Source organism: Malania oleifera, chromosome 2, assembly GCF_029873635.1.
Source record: "Malania oleifera isolate guangnan ecotype guangnan chromosome 2, ASM2987363v1, whole genome shotgun sequence".
NCBI classification, from domain to species: Eukaryota; Viridiplantae; Streptophyta; class Magnoliopsida; order Santalales; family Ximeniaceae; genus Malania; species Malania oleifera.
The window spans coordinates 29,830,333-29,846,037 of NC_080418.1; positions in this window are offsets into that span (position 1 = coordinate 29,830,333).

Consider the following 15,705-nt stretch of genomic DNA (forward strand, 5'->3'; position numbering starts at 1 on the left):
CATATTAAACCAGATTGTCCACTTCTAAAAAAAGACAAGAAGAAGAAGAAGAAGAAGAAGAAGAAGAAGAAGAAAGCAATGAAAGTTACATGGGATGATACAAGATCAAGTGAATCAGAGGATGAATCAAGTGATCAAGAAGTGGCAAACATTTGGTTCATGGCAAAAGATGATGAGGTAAATTCCTATTCCAGCTCATCTAAAGAGTCTAGTGATGAATCGTGTAGTGACTCATGTGAAAGTATGCCTTCATATAGAGAAATTCAGGCTGAGTTGTTTGCATTATATAATAGGTTCATAAAAGTATCTAACAGAAACATAACTTTGAAAGAACAAAATAAAACACTCAAAAATCAACTAGAAACTTCAAAATCAGCTGAAAAAGAAAAAAAAAATCACACATTGATGAACTCATGAAGAAAATAAACGAGATGTCTCAAGACTTGGTAAAACTTCAAGTAAATGGTGAAAGCAAGAAAGAGTTAGAAATAAAAGACCTTAAAAGTAAATTTGAGGATAAGGAGAAAATCATCTACAATTTTACAAAAGGAAAAGAGAACTTTGAAAAGTTGATTGGAACCCAAAGAATGTCTTTAGATAAAGAAGGAATTGAATATAATGGAATTGAGAACAAAAAGAAAAAGAATCTCTATATGGGATACTTTGTAAAGGAATCAAAGTATTATGCAAGCACATCTTCCACAAATATCTATGAACACACTGCGTGCTTTTTGTGTAAGAAAAAAGGACATATAAAATTTGAATGTCCATTCAAAATAAAAAATGTTAAAGTCAAGAAAGTATGGAAAGTCAAAGAAAATAAATTTGAAATAAAAGGAACTAAGAAGGTTTGGGTACCTAAAAATAATACATTGAACCCTTCTTGTAGGTTTGCTTTAGGACAACCCCATCAAAAGACAAATGGTACTTGGACAGTGGGTGTTTAGGCACATGAGTAGAGATAAATCCAAATTCACCACACTAATGCAAAAATATAGTGGATACGTCACGTTTGGCAACAATACTGTTGACCTTATAGGTCGCACCCAGTTTTGATAATGACAAATATTGATATTTGATGTTTGTCAAGTGTTTGTGTAGGTTCAAATCAAACTTCCTTGATGGCACTTGAAGAAACAAGAAGATCGTGAAGCTTTGTAATTTACATTGTAATATATTAGTCATTTATGTAATAAGGTCTGTAATAGTAATCTAGGATATGATTTGTATGCCCATCACCTGCACATCATGCACACAAGATATAGTGTAAGCTCAACCTGACCATAGTAAGACCCTAGGCTCACACACACACTCATTGCATAAAATATGAGTGTGAAATAACTATGCTTAAAATTGAATATATCTAAGCAAACCAAGGGGAGTCGGGTCCCCGAACCCTGGCAGTTCAAACTGCCTCGGGCAACTGAACATTGGAGGTCAATATGTTGACCTGTATTCGGGCGATCGAACTAAAAGTATGCACATATTCCTCAACCGCCCGAAAGCCTCGAAAGGGACAACTTACCAACTCGGACGACCAAGCATTTCAGTTCAAAAATAGACCCGGGCGACCGAACACAAGAGTTTGGGCACCCGAACCATGTACCAGGCACCCGAAGTCACGTAGCTTTGCTACTGACTTTGATTCGGGCTGCCAAACTAAGACACGGGCGACCGAATCATGTAGAAGACCTTTTATTGTTGTGTCTTCTCGGGTGACCGAACCTCGGTTCAGCCACCTGAACTCCAGCCGGTTAAAATTAAATTAATCGCGGTAAAACTGGGTTTATACGGGTTAAGTGAATTTTAATTATTTGGGACTTTCTTAATTATTCTCATTGTGTCCCGAACGGTTATAAATTTCTACTGGCCTATAAATAGGCCTTCATTTGCATGATTAGACTATAATTAGAAAAAAGTGATTAGCAAAAAATTCTCTCTCCTGGAAATCTAATTTTTGCCCTAATACTCTCAAACTTGCATCCTCTTGATCAAATCCAAGATTGTGAGAGTTTCATTCGTGTTTATTTGATTGTTGCTCAGAGCTAATACTCCCATTGTTGTGTGTGCTTGAGATTTATTTTGTTGGGAGCATAGCTTAGGTTTATCCCACGGATTTCTCATTTAAAAATCTCGTGTGGGACTAAACCAAGAAAGCTTAGGATATTTGCACTTCATTGCAAGTATCCAATAGCTTTGCTTTTGGTGTGCAAAGATTTTTTAAACAAGCAAACAACCTTTTAAAACTAGCTTTGTGCTCATTTCAATAAAGAAAATCATTTAGAAACTAGTTTGATTATCTGCATAGTATACTTGGAATATTGATGTGTTGTTGAAATATGTTATTTAGATTCAAGTCATTGCTTGTGTTGACTATTCTTGAGTATCATACTGATTGTATTGTGTAGAATACTCTTGAGCTTCATATTGACTATACTGTGTTGAGTATTGATAGAACAAACCTTACATCACTGAGCTTACACTATATCCTTGCTTTTGATGCATATGGAATTGAGCGTATTATTTGGGTACAAATCTGCTTTACGTGAAAGCACTATTTCATTGTACCATTTGATTGTAAATCTAAGTGATTTCAGGTGTGGCATGAGGGGGCGGTAATCCAGTCTGATAAGGATTGGTGTAAAGGTTGAGGTTAGCCCTGTGCTAATTGACCTGGTTTGTATAGGTGCTGCTCCACCCGTTTAAGTGAGCAAGTTATAGTGGTAATCCTTGTGCTTGTTAGCCAAGGCGGGGACGTAGGCAATTGGCCGAACTTCGATAACATATCTGTGTGTCACCCTCTCTTTACTGCTTTTCTAGTGCTTGTATGATTGATTAAATTGTTTTATTTACTTTCTGGTATTCATTTACTTTACTTGCACTAGATTGACCATAGGGTTGTGAATATATTGGTGTTAGGAGGAATACCTAGGGGTTAAATTTTAAAAATACCGATTTACCCCCCCTCTCTTGGGATCACGGTAAAGCTAACAAATACTAAAGGTAAAATCATTGGAATGAGAAAAATAGGTAAAGAACCTTCTTTGACCATTGATGATGTTTTGTTGGTAGATGGGTTGAAGCATAATCTTTTTAAAGTATAAGCTAATTAAGTGATAAAGGAATTGACATAATCTTCAAACAAGACAAATGTATTGTTGAAAATAGAGAAAAAGACTATTCACCGCTAAAAGAGTTGATAACGTGTATTGCATAAATTTTGAAAATCTAAAATCTCAAGGTATCACATGCTTGACAACCATGAATGAAGCAAGTTGGTTATGGCATAAAAGACTAGGACACGCTAGTATGGACGTACTAGCAAAATTAGTTAAAAAGAACTTAGTTAGAGGACTACCAAGCACTAAATTTGTAACGGATAAAATATGTGATGCTTGTCAACTAGGAAAGCAAACAAAGTCCAACTTTAAGAAGAAGAACATATTTCCACTAACAGACCCTTAGAGCTTATCCACTTAGATTTATTTGACCCTACTAGAACACAAAGTTTAGGAGGAAAACAATATGCTTTTGTCATTGTTAATGACTACTTCAGGTTTACCTGGGTACTCTTCTTAGCATCCAAAGATGAAGCTTGTAATATGTTGATAGACTTGTGTAAAAGAATTCAAAATGAAAAAGGATATGGTGTTTTAAATATCAGGAGTGATCAATGTTGACTCTATAAGTCCAATCCTATTTTGATAATGACAAATCACTTGGTATTTGATTTGTGCAATTGAGTTTGTGAGCAGGATCATGATTTAGAATGCACGAATGGTGAACTAATATGGAAGCCACAAGGAATCCAAAGAACATACCACTTGGCTCAATCCATGGATTTAGAACAATAAAAGGATGAAGAAGCAAGCTTCATGTTCAAGATCTTCAATGGGAATGGGTATTTAGAACTGAATGTATTTACATATTTCATATGATATAATTCGAAGCTCAAATATATCCTAAACAGACCCTAGGACTCATGCATTTTGTGAAAATTTCATTTACATTAGTCTAGGTTGAATAAATTTTTCAAGGCAAATTTTAGAGGCCTCGTTGATGAACCCAATGGTCTCGTCGACAAACATATGAAGGCCACTCAGCGATAAACAGTGTTGTCTCATCGACGAACAAATACTGAGAGCCCAAGAAGTTTAGAAAGTGCTCTCGTCGAAGAACTCATGGCCTGGTCGACGAACGAGTGTTGTACACTCTTTGATAAACGTACCCACTCATCAACGAAGGTCGGGGCGCTGACTCACGATCCAGCGTGAAAACGGACTAAAATTATGAATTAATTTGATCCAACGACCATAATTTGATCAAAACCCAAGAAATCTTATAAAACTAACCTAAAAAACCCTAGTGCCTTACTTTTCGCATATCATTGGGAGCCTTGAATGTATACACATCTCTGGAAAGCATTGAACACATTACTAAGCCCTTGCCTGCGATTCCAAAGCATTCACATCAAATCTAAGCTTGGGTTACGTTGATTTTCAAAAGGCGTTCTAGCAAATTTGCACAAACAACTTGGGTATTGAGGTTTGGTGATCAAACTATTTTTTTGGCTTATTCTCAAAGATTTTTTTTCACAAACGTATTCTTGAATGTTTTATTTGAGAGATTGATCTTGAGTTATTAATTATATATACATTGTGTGAAAGATCATTATTTGAGAAAAGTTTTTGTTGAGGCTTAAAATCTTTGAAAAACTATCAAGCTTATTATTTATTCAAAGATTTCATCTTAGCATATTTATTCAAATATCTGATTTAATATTCTAGAGAAAACTTATTGACTAAGTATTTTGATAAAGACTATAGTTTTGATATGTATTGAAAATCAATTATTCGAGTAATTTTTGTGAAGATCATAAATCTGATTTAGATTTCCAAACTACACCTACCATTCAAATAACTTTATCAAAATCGTATAGTTGATTAGATCGTTGGAGCATCTTGGTCCTTCATATTTTATATAACGACCATTCATCACTTATTTCAAGAAATATCATTGAATATCATACTCACACACTAAGCTTCAACTTTTATCATATGAGTATGGCTTAGATTTCTATTGTACTCACGAGCTTTGTGTAGAAGCATTTGAGTTTTTGCAGAAATTATAATTTTATATTGTATTCACGGTTCGAGCTGTGAATCTGGATTAAGGAGGTAGCTACGCCTTTTGTAAGCAGCGGATTGTACGGGGAAGTTATGTCCCAGTTAAAGGAGCGGTTTTTTTAGTGGAATCCTTGAGTGGGTTACTCAAGGCGAGGACATAGGTTGGGGTAGGCCGAACCTCGTAAAATCGTGTTTGACTTCTCCTTTCCCTTAACTCATTTTAATTTCCGCTTTCATTTCATTATCAATTTTGCATGTTTGTATGTTGATTAATATTACACGCTTAAAAATTAATTGGGTATAATTGAGTTTATTGAGATAATAATTTGAATTAATTTGAGACCCTTGTGATTATTTGGTTAAATATTGAAATAGAGATTAAGCAGTAAAATAAACTTAAATAATTTTGAAATACCCAATTCACCCCCCCCCCTTTTGGGAGTATACCTAAATTAACATTTGGTATTAGAACGAGGTTTACATAAACTTAACTGTTATTTTTGTAAAAAGATCATATGACACAAATTGGTGTAACCCCATTCGGTGAGAGGCACTCATCCACTAGACCACCAATTTTTTGCGATGTAAATTACATATACTGGAAAAGAAGAATGAGCATATATCTTTTAAATGTTGATTGGAAAGTGTGAAAAATTATATCTAAAGGAAATCATGTTCTTATGAAAGTAGTTGACAAGGTAAATGTTCCTAAGAGTGAAGATGAGTATGCAAAGGAAGACTGGAAATCTGTGTAAATAAATGCTACCGCAATAAACTTTCTATTCTGTGCACTATATGTAAATGAGTTTAATAGGGTGATGGCCTGTAACACTACTAAAAAGATTTGGGAAAAATTAGAAGTCGTATATGAAGGTACAAAGGAAGTAAAAGATAGTAGGATAGACATGCTTACTAGTGAATATGAGACATTTAAAATGACTGCTAATGAATCTATTCAATCCATGCACACTAGATTCACACACATCACAAATTCTTTAAATGCTTTTGGTAAATCTTACCTTACTTATAAGTTGATCAGGAAAATACTTAGGGGACTACCGCCAGTTTGGGAAGCTAAGGCTACTGCAATAGCAGAAGGAAGGAATCTGAAGGAGATGTTGGTTGATGAACTAATCGGATCACTCATTACTTATGAACTAGCAATAAATAAAAGGAAGAATGAGCAAACTAAATCAAAGAAAGTTACAACACTTAAGGCATCATCTAATAGTTCTAGTGAAGGAAGTGATTCAGAATCAGATGATAATACGGCTCTTCTCACTAAGAAACTTGGAAAGTTCATGAGAAAGAACAAGAAATACACTAGAAAATTCAAGGGCTCAAAAACAGAAAAGGAGGAGTCAAGTAAAAGGAAGCAAAATGATGATCTTCCTACGTGCTATAATTGTAGAGAAGTTGGGCATATCAAGCCAGATTGTCCCCAGCTGAAGAAAGTGTCCAAGAAGAAGAAGAAGACACTAAAGATTAGTTGGGATACTCACAGTACCAGTAGTTCAAAATCTGAATCCAGTGAAAAAGAGATTGCAATCTGGATTTGATGGCTCACGAAGACCATGGCGTACAATCTTTTTGTTCTGCTTCATCTTATTATTCCAGTGATTCAGAAAATGAAAATAGCCTGCTTTCATATGATGAATTGCAACAAGAATATTTGTATACCCTTAAAATGCTTGAGAAAATGAATAAGAAAAATTCAGATTTGAAATTAAATTTGAAAGAATTTTCGAAGCTAGTAGAAAGTCAAAATGAATCTCGTGCATCCCTAATGAGAGACAAGGATTTGAAATTTGAGGAGTTAGAAAGGAATTTGAAAAATTAAATCTAAGATTATTTGTAAATTTATAAAAGGACAAAATAATTTTGGAAAACTCCTTGGAACTCAAAGAAATTCCCTAGAAAAGGAAGGTCTTGGTTTTAATGGAAAGGAAAACCTAAAATAGAAATAACTTTACATGGGATATTTTGTAAGAGAGTCAAAATCTTATGTTCCAACTAAAGATTTTTATATATATGTTACGTGTTTTAAATGTAAGAGGTTAGGTCACATAAAATTTGACTGTCCTTTTAAAAATAAAGATGTCAAAATTAAGAAAGTCTAAAAAGTCAAAGGAGAGTCTAGTACTAACTCCCATGGACCCAAGAAAATCTGGGTACCAAAAGTAGTTATCTTATTATGTCTTGTAGATGTGCTTAAGATTGTCCTCTTCAAAGGACAAGTGGTATATGGATAGCGGATGCTCACGACATATGACAGGAGATAAAGCTAAATTTGCATCTATTATATTCAAAGATGGAGGATTCGTTACATTTGGGGATAACTCAAAGGGTAAAATCATTGCAGTTGGTAAGGTCAGTAAAGAACCCTCCTTTGATATTGATAAAGTGTTATTAGTTGATGGATTGAAATATAACCTATTAAGCATAAGCCAACTGTGTGATAAAGGTTGTAAAGTTTCATCTGAACATGATAAATGCATTGTAGAGAACAAATCTAAAAACAAAATATTGTTTACTGCTGATCGTCATGAAAATTTCTATGCCACCAGTTTTGATAACTTAACTTCTCAACGGGTGACATATTTCTCTGCTATGAATGAAATTAGTTGGATTTGGCATAGGAGACTAGGACATGCAAACATGGACTTAATATCTAAACTAGTTAAGGGAAACTTAGTTAAGGGATTGCCTAAGACAAAATTCATGAAAGAAAAAATTTGTGATGCATGTCAACTAAGAAAACAAGCAAGATCTAGTTTCAAGAAGAAAAAAATAATCTCTACTACTAGGCCACTCCAAATGTTGCACTTAGATCTATTTGGTCCAAACCCAATTCAGAGTTTAGGAGGAACATTATACGCATTTGTTGTCATTGATGATTATTCTAGACTTACATGGGTGCTATTTTTAGGTCACAAAGATGAAGCATGTGAGCAATTTATTAAATTGTGCAAGAAAATTCAAAAAGAAAAGAGATACACTATCACTAAAATCCGAAGTGATAGGCGTAGAGAATTTAAAAGTTAAGGTATGGAAGAATACTATGATTCATTAGAAATATCTCATAATTTTTCAGTTCCTAGAACACCACAACAGAACAGTGTAGTTGAATGAAAGAATAAATCTATACAAGAAATGGCCAGAACTATGCTTAACGAACATAAACTACCAAAATATTTGTTGGTTGAGGCTGTAAATACCGCCTGTTAGGTTCTAAACAGAGTCCTGATTAGATCATCTCTAAATAAGACTCCTTACGAATTGTGAAAGGGCTATAGACTAAATATCTCATATTTCCATGTCTTTGACTGCAAGTGCTTTGTACTTAGAGACAATGAACATTTAGGAAAGTTTGATGTGAAATCTGATAAAGGTATTTTTCTAGGATATGCCTTAGATAGTAAAGCCTATAGGATATATAACAAAGGAACATTAACCATTGTAGAATCCATTCACGTAGTATTTGATAAGTCAAATCCTTTCTCTAAAAAGACCGATGACGATGAAATTGAGATACATAAGGATTTGAAAAACTGTCTATTGAAAATGAGTCAGATGAGAGAAATGAAATTAAGGAACCATCTGCTGAAAATAATCAAATTGAAAACGAGGTTAATGAACTACCTAGAGAATGGAAGTACATAAAGAATCACCCCATTGATCAAATAATAGGTGAACCATCACGTGGAGTAGCCACACGATCCTCACTTAGAAATATGGTTAGTCATTGTGCATTCCTATCTTAAGAAGAACCTAAGAATGTGAGTGAAGCAATTGAGGATGAATCTTGGGTGATGTCCATGTAAGAAGAGTTAAACCAGTTTGAGAGAAATAAAGTATGAACATTAATTCCTAGACCTGAGGATAAGGCAGTTATTGGAACAAAATGGATATATAAGAATAAGAAAGATGAACATGGGATAGTTGTTAGAAATAAGGCAAGACTAATAGCTTAGGGATATAACCAAGAGGAAGGAATAGATTTTGAGGAAGCCTTTGCACCTATAGCTAGAATGGAAGCCATTCGAATGCTTTTAGCTTATGCTGCTTTTAAGGATTTCAAGTTGTATCAAATGGATGTCAAAAACGCATTTCTAAATGACTACATAAGTAAAGAAGTATATGTAGAACAACCCCCGGGTTTTGAAAACCATAAGTATTCCAAACATGTTTATGGACTAACTAATACCTTGTATGGTTTAAAACAAGCTTTTACAGCTTGGTATGAAAGGCTAAACAATTTTCTACTAGATAATGGATTTATTAAAGGAAAGATAGATACAACATTATTCATAAAATTTATGAATGATAACATGCTCTCAGTTCAAGTATACGTAGATGATATTATTTTTGGAGCAACAAATGAAGAGTTGTGTAATGAGTTTGCAAGTACTATGCAAAATGAATTTGAGATGAACATGATGGGTGAAGTCAATTTCTTCCTAGGACTTCAAATCAAACAACATAAATGCATATGTTTTTGAAATGTCTTCTTTTGTGAATATGCTTGTTCTATATTGTTTACATTTTTACATTATGCATATTCTTAGGGGGGGCCTTTTTAGGTTGTACCCATTTTACTCTGGTGCATTTGTCATCATTAAAAGGGGAAGATTGTTGACTTTTTGAGTCTGATCCTTGTTTTGATACTGACAAAGCTCATGTTTCTTATGTGTGTATTTAGTGATTGAACAAGTTATAATTCAACACACACATAAGGAGACTGGCAATGGAAGCCTTGAAGGATGTAAAGAATACACACTCAGGCGCATTCCATGATGTCAAAAGAGTGAAGAAGAAGACATATTTTATTTAATTTGTATATGCATTTAGGTTTTTATATTTTGGTCTGTAATAAATGCATACATTTTGCATGATATGACTTAATGCTCAAATAGACCTTAGATTGACTTTAGGTTCCCAAAAACACTTCATGGAAAATCCCCTATAACTTAAAAGTTATATCATTATTAATAGGGGTGAATTCTAATAAGAATCATAACCTAAAGTGAACTTTGAAAGGGCTTCGTCCGACTAAACATATCGGTCCAAATTTGAACTAAATCCATGGTCAACCAAATCTTGAATGCTGACACTTTTTATCAACCTTGACCGCTTGAACATCTAGTTCAAAATGATCCCGGGTGACTAAATAGTTAGAACCGGCAACCCAAACCAAGCACTGGGCGCTTGAACCTACAAAGGTTGGAAAATCGCCTTGGCTTCAACTGACCAGTCGTTGCCCATGGTCAACCGAACCCGAAAAATTACTTTTACTCTTTGTGAGTGTTCGGGCAACCGACCCTAGGTGTTAGGCGACCGAACCTCTCGGGTTGGGTTTATTTGCAGCACTTAAACATGCTTAATTTTTAATTAAATATTTTTAAAAAATACCGAGCATGTCCTTAACGATCATAATTTTTAGAAAAACTATATATACCCCTTCATTACTTCACATTAGCAACTTTGATTAACTTTAAAATTTTCTCTAAACTTTTGTTAATCAAAGTTCTCCCAAACCAATTTTTATAGTTAAAATCATTCTTTTGGGGCAATTTTTTTTTTATCCAAACCTCTCAAAATCTCTTCCATGCTTTTACTTCAAAATCATTTTTTGAGAAGAGTATTTTATTTAGGGCATTTTACTTGCACATACTCTCACTTGTTCTTTATGTTCTAAAAATCATTTTTTGAGAGTATTGTTTGTATTCCTCTCTGTTATTTATCAAATAAATATTTTGAGAGAAATTATTTAAAACACAAATATTTTATTGAGTCTAAATTCTTAGATTCTCCAAATGTTCTTTATTTGCAAAAATATTTATAGGAGAACATAATACTCATATTTTCATATATTTCATTTGTGCATAAATTGTTAGATAAGCACCCTTACTTTACTAAGCAGATTCGTGTACTTCTCTACATGTTTTTTCAAAAGCATTTTATATATACAAAATGTTTTTATTGTTTCGGTTGGGTTCAACCCGTTAATTGAACTGGGGAGTCTCAGCCCCGTAAGTGAGACTGACTCAATTTAGCCCGAAAATTGAACAGGGGTATCTTCGCTCGGTAAGGGAGACTAGTTGGACTTAGTATGATAATTGAGTTGGGGTTTTCCTCGCCCCATAAGGAGAGAATGTAAACGACTTCTACGCCGTCCGTTTAAGTGAGTAGGGATATTGTAATCCTTGGGAGGTATGTCCAAAGCGGGGACGTAGGCTGATTTGGCCGAACCTCGATAACAAATATCGCGTCTCTCTCTCTCCTTATCTCATTTAATTACTGCACTTTAACTTCTGCATGTGTATACTTTCATTTATTAGTATAATTATTTGCATGCACACCTCTATTTAAATGAGATATGTTCCACGCATTTGTCTGCATTGAGATACGATATGTGGTGAATCGGTGTAAATGTTTAAAATTAGCCAAAAAGTTTTAAAACCCAATTCACCCCCCTCTTGGGATTACACCAATTCCAGCATGGTCTCAGCATTAAACCGTCGACAGTATTTTTGAAATTGTCGATGGTTTTTTGTGGTTACTCAGCGTTGGTTTTTGAATTTTGAATTGGGAAGTTGTATAGGTTGGGTTTCAGGAGGAAATCCTCCGGAAGGGTTATATATACATGTTGTATGTTGTAACTCTATGTATTTTAGACAAAAGATAGTGAAAAATCACTGTCGTTTGCTCTAATGGATATAGGTATTGCCAAACCACGTAGTTTTTCATGTAGTTGTTTTATTACTTTCATATAATTTACATGATTGTGTTTTTCTGTATATTACTATAAAGTGCTGCATTGTGAGATCGTTTGTTTCCACTGTACATTCATTTGCACAACAGATCTTAATTCTTCTAATTATCATTTGCTTCCTAATATTTCATTTGCTATTTTTCAACCCAAACAAAGAAAGGAGAGAAAAGGATCCTGCTCGACCTACATCAGCAATACTAATAAATATAATCTAACAACTAAATAAAATAAACATCGAAATTAGAGAAAAGACGACTAAGTGTTTTTCTCGTCTCATGTATGTTTTACTTTTTCGTACAATGTGAGCTTGTTATCAAAATACCACATGTGTCCATAAGCATGTAATGCAATTAGCCGATGATAATGTTTTGAGAAGGTAAGAGAAGAATTATATGATGATGTAGAGAACATGAAAGATTGGGAGACAGAGTTGGAAAGACAAAGTATTGAGAAGGGGGACAGTTTGGAAATTTCGAAAAAAAAATTAAAAGGATATTGTGGGCATTATGGTACATATTGGGACATAATAAGGATTTAAAGTTTAAATGAATGACGTTTAAAGGGTAATATAGGTATTAAAAAAGTTTTTATTTAGAGGACTATCAAATTTTTTCCTTTAATCTTTTTAGGTGTAGTTTAATAATTAATAGTTTATTTTTTATTTTTGCCCTTTTGCGGAGATTGGACACTTGGATCTGTGTGCTCGGTTCAAAACTGCCAAGCCTGAGCCCATACCATCTTAGAAGGCCCAACTTCAAATTGGAAATCTTTCGTTTGCTCCATTGAATAGAATAGATGGGCTTGAGCCGAAAAGCCTCAGTCCAGTTTTGTGCTTGGATCCGATCTTATATATTTGTAAATATTTACCCACCCAATCATTAGCCCAAAAAAAATACTCCCAATATAGTCGGGCCAAATGGTCCGCTGGTCTGGCCCATTGAAGAATTTGCGCAAATTAAATTATAAAATTATTAAGAAATAATATTTTTTTTTCCACTGATGTTTATAAATTTAGTTTTTCAGTTTCCAGAGTAATTTATCAAACCTTGTTTGTTGCTAGAGCGGTGTAATTTTTTTTTTTTTGTTTTTTTATTGAAATTTTCCTTTTTCTTTTTAGAAAATAATCCAACAAACCTTAAACAATTAGAGTATTTTATTTTAAACAAAGTTCGTAATTATTTGAATAACTTTTAAATGCTTTTGATATAAATTGTGCTTTCTTTTTGTTTGTTTGTTTGTTTTGCTTTTTGTTTCTTTTGTTTTACTTTGGACTGCGTGCATAGAATATTATTATATCAAACATGAAGACATAAATTCTATTAGGCCCATCAAAATTGGCTATTCACATTAGTATATGATTATTAGACAGTGTTAAATATATTTACAAAATTAGTTTTTATACTTATGTTTTCTAATTTTTTTTAAATAATCATTTGGGGAGATTCTATCACTTTGAAATTATTGATTATGACCAAAAAAAATTATTGGATCCCAAAAAATAGAGAAAGAAATAAATAGTGTATGCCATATACACAAAAATTCATATATTCAAGAAAAACACAAATGAAGTAACAAATATTCATTAAACATTTTGTAGTGTAGTTTGATTGACTGTTTGATTTAGATAGGTTTAGTTTGGGTGATTTTGGGTAGGCTTGTTTAGATTTGGTTTTTTTGTCTTTTGGTTTTGGTTAATGATTAGTGTTTGGAAGGGCTATTGTTTATTTATAATCTCCCAAAGGTTTTTCTTGTAACCACGATTTTCCTCTACCATAAGTGAAAATTATTAATAAATTTGGGAAAGGGCCGCTATGTAGGTGGCTATCGGCTATTTCTTAAAAAAAAAAAAAATACTGTCAAAAGATATTACTTTATTGAAGTTATAGACAATTTCTAAAGTAGAATCAAAGAGGGAAAATGTTAAAAAGATAACTATTGACTAAAATATTTTTTATTTAGTATTGAATTTTATTACAATTTAAAATTTATTGCAATATCATTACATGATGTTTTAGGGGCAATGGTTAAATTATTAATGCAAAAAAGTTAAAACAAAATGTATTTTTGAGATTTAGATAAGTATCATTTAATTTTTAATACTTGATGTAAGTGGAAGTCTAAAATAATACTTTAAACATCTTTCTTCAATGAGATATACTATAGTTACAAGAATTTTTTTTTTCTTTCCATTGTCAATTGATGGTACACATTGAGCCAAAACCATATAACGAGAGAGGTAGAGCTCATCTCATGCTATTTTTGAAAGCAAGTTGATCCCCTGCGCATGTATTTTGTATATGCATTCAGAGTTATCCTAAGGGAGGTCCAATCGTGAATTGCCTTTTATAATCGTGTTGTTCCTTGAAGCACATAAGAGCTTCTTCCCTATTAACTTTGATATCTTGTAAGCAACGTTGTATTCAAATTCAATCCTAAGAAGTACCCTAATAACTTTACTTGGAGCATTATGTAGCAAAATTTGGTGTTTTAATCATACATTTTGTTTTTCAAGTTTACAAAAATCAGAAAAGAGGATTTTAAAAGGCTTTGAGTCAATTTTTCAGAAAAAAAGCATGTTGCCCAAGAATCACAAGGGCCCATTTCGGCATTAAAGTTACACTCGCATTGCCTCACATACTCATCATTTTTCCACTTTACGTGCAACAGCACCGAATCCTAGTTTGCCTCCTGCTATGCTAAAATATTCCTTTTAATTAACTTGGACAATTGGTGGCACAAAAACAAAAAGGAAAATAAAATTGGATAAAGGAAAATTCTCTCCCTAACAGCGTGTATAAAGTTGCCTATAAAAGGAGGCAGACCCTTTGTTGGCACATTTATACTGAAGTTAGTTTGAATCATCTTGACTCAGATGACAATTAAAAGAGAAGTTCACCACACTAACCTGCTTTTTACCTAAGTGTGGTTAGCTCACCTAATTACTACTGATTCCTTGGTCCCTAAGCTAAACTAAGGCTCAGGTATCTTATAGTCTTCGTATGCATAACTAGAGTATGTTTAGGAGTATGGTCAAGCGGGGGGAAGGTATTGAAAGTTAGGGAGTTGTACCAAGAGGGGGGGGGGGGGTTCAATTGGATTATTAAAATTTCTTAACCTTTTGTTAATTTAGTAATCACACAACCAAACCTTATTTGGACAATCAATCAATACTTCAACACAACACAAACAAAATTGGTTTATAATCACAAGTTCAGCAGAAAATTGATTAAGTTATAAACCTTTATAAATAAGTGTAAGTATGGTAACTTGAATACTAAGTAGATTTTCAGATATTCTTCCGACAATTCAATTCAACAAAAATTATCAAAACAAGATATACAAGTTAGATTTATTCCAGCAATGCTTTCAAGATTCAGCACTTTAATAACTCAAAGTAATCAATCACAAAATATTCAATCAAGATATGAAATCCAACTCTTATACAAGTTTCAGCTTTTGTAGCCCTGTGTATATGAATGATTTAAGCCCTGTATTGATGGATTTACTTTCTCAATATGATGTTCACTATATAATCCAACACTCTTCCCAAAATTCAGATTTCAAATAAACCTTCAGTTAATAGGTTTTGACTGTTGACCAATCAATGTACTCCCTTATGGTTTTCGTAATCAATATTGATCAACCAATGTATTTCCTTTTGGTTTTTGCAAGTCCCAAAAGCAAATTGAGCTTTCGTTTATTTAATATCTAATCTACGTAGTGTTTATAATTAAAAATAAAACACAACCACACAGTTAATATATGCTGAAAATTAAAGAGAATAGGGAAAAAGAGTGACACCAC